Genomic DNA, 2,115 nt, shown 5'->3' on the forward strand with positions numbered 1-2,115 from the left:
AAAAATAATTAATTAATAAAGATAAATGAAGAGAGAGAAATATATATATATATATATATATATATGTGTGTGTGTAAGAAAGAGAAAATATTATATTAATGATATGAATCATTTTGGAGAAAGCGTGATGTACACCTCCAACATTTCAAATTAAGCGTCATTATATATATAGATTTATGACATAGTTTAAAATTTCAACAATCCTCCACATTAATGAAAATTTAAAGATTAACCCGATAAAAGGTTCAACACTTGAATTCTACATAAGATAGGTAGGTATAACCCTTTGAACATTCCCTTATGAAAGTATATAACTTACTAGCCGATTAATAGACTCGATGTTCATAAACGATTCATCAATTTGTGTAAATAATTACACACTTTCACATAGAATTCTCCGTGATACATGTCAAGCTCTCATGCTTGTGTCCGTTTTGGCCATGGAACACGCGTTTGGTTCTGTCAGAGAGTTTAGAATTGAGTCATGCAATTATTTCAAAGTGGCCCCACTTCTCCCTCACATAGGTGATCTCTTTGCGCACAAAGAATCATTAAAAACAATATGCTTATCCTCGTCAAAATATATATTGTTTCGTTATGGGATTAATCCTCAATAATAACTTTCCAAGTCATTACAATTAGGTTGTCCCATTGAACCTAGTTCTTGGGATCTCTAGTCTACCTAGGTTGAGTTTCCTTCCTACCAACTTATAGTAGGATTATGTCTTAAAAGACTTTCAAACTAATTATATATTCAATAATTTGGTTAGTGGATCCACAATATTATCATTGACTTACGTAGTCAAATTTGATAACTCCATTAGAGAGTATAGTCTAATGACATTATGTCTAAGATATGTATGTCTAGACTTATCATTGACTCTAAGCTTATCCAATTTCAAATTACTATCACAATAATTAGAAATTCTCATTGGTACATTCTTAGGTAATATTGAAACATCTTCTAATAAGAAGCATAATCATCCGTACATGATTATCATTAAAAAAAATTATTTATAATAATATTGTTTATTTGGCTAACTAGTAGACATAATGTTTTGGAACTATTCTGCCTTCGTGTAAACAATTAGATATTTTCATAAATATGTTTTATTTTTTGACATAGATTATAACGTTTAATCTATCGATCATAATTTTTTTTTAAAATTTCCATACGTAGATTACAATTTCATGTGTAAACATATTCACTTGTAGACTTAAGTATTTAATTTATAAATATCAATATATCATTTGATAACAACGTTATATTTCGAGTAGTGCAATCACATCCTTAGTATATTTAATCTTATTGTAATTTTCAACGATAAATATATAGTACAAAAGACATGTAATTAAATAATTTTCATTATTTTCATGATATATATATATATATATATATATATATATATAATTATATAATTATCATCTTAATTTTTTTTAATGTATGAGTAATTTTGTATCATTATTATAAAATTGTAATCATGTCAAGACTTTATAAGACTTTATAAACTTTCTTTTTTATTTATTTCATAAATTTTTTTTGAAGAGATTGGTTATTTAAATTTTTATTAAAGAAAGTCAAAATATGGCACGTTTCTTGATTTTAAAATTCTCAAATTTAAAATAGCAATTTGAACACCAACTTTGTAAATATAAACAAAACATTTTTTTGTTATTTTTATTTTGTAAAGTTGCACAACTTTATCTCTTATAGAACATATTTCTCTTAAAATAAATTATATTTTTATTTATCATGTAGATTAATTTTTACATATTTACATATTGTTGACACTTTTACTCTTGATGATATAATGCTTGTTTTTGGACTCTCTTTTTTCATGATGCATGATTACTTTGATATTCTTTTAATCTTCATTATCATTCTTTTACATTTTTACTCTTGATAATGTGTGTTTGTTTTCGGTTACAAATTTCTAAGTAAAAGAAGTCGTTTTATTTATGTTTTACGAATTATTCCATGCCCATAATAAACCGCGGGTCATCTACACGAAATTAATATTGTTTCATCCTTAGACTAGGTATATGTACCGACATGACCTCCTAAAATCAAATAAAAAGTAAGTGTGAAGATATTTCTAAAAGTGACAAAAAGCA

The sequence above is a fragment of the Impatiens glandulifera genome, chromosome 8 (genome assembly GCF_907164915.1).
Source record: "Impatiens glandulifera chromosome 8, dImpGla2.1, whole genome shotgun sequence".
NCBI lineage: Eukaryota > Viridiplantae > Streptophyta > Magnoliopsida > Ericales > Balsaminaceae > Impatiens > Impatiens glandulifera.